The 342-nt window shown below is 67.0% G+C and overlaps 1 non-coding gene across 1 annotated transcript; it reads right to left on the bottom strand.

The window, feature by feature from the left end:
* Window positions 1–223: 223 nt before the first annotated feature.
* LOC131868425 (5S ribosomal RNA) lies at window positions 224–342 on the bottom strand. The gene has a single exon (XR_009366880.1). It is a non-coding gene; the product is annotated as a 5S ribosomal RNA (ribosomal RNA).

Genomic DNA, 342 nt, shown 5'->3' with positions numbered 1-342 from the left:
CTGGGTGCGCGCGCAGCACCTCGGGCGCACCGGGGTGCGCGCACAACGCCCGGGTTGCACCGTGGCCTGTGTGCTCGGGGCGCCTCGGGTGCGCGCTCGGTGTCGCCCCCGCGCGCGCGGTAGTGCGGGCAGCGCACCCCGGCCCGGCCCGGCCCCGACGAGAACGCAAACGGGCAAAAGGTTTATTCAAATAGCATTGCGATGCCCGGCGAAAAACTAAAAAAGGGTGCAACACCGGGACTTCCCGGGAGGTCACCCATCCCAGTACTACTTCGGCCCAAGCGCGCTTAACTGCGGAGTTCTGATGGGATCCGGTGCACTAACGCTGGTATGATCGCACCC

The sequence above is a fragment of the Cryptomeria japonica genome, unplaced genomic scaffold, assembly GCF_030272615.1.
Source record: "Cryptomeria japonica unplaced genomic scaffold, Sugi_1.0 HiC_scaffold_206, whole genome shotgun sequence".
Taxonomy (NCBI): domain Eukaryota; kingdom Viridiplantae; phylum Streptophyta; class Pinopsida; order Cupressales; family Cupressaceae; genus Cryptomeria; species Cryptomeria japonica.
Note: the sequence above shows the minus strand (reverse complement) of the source record. Positions and strands in the feature narration are given on the sequence as shown.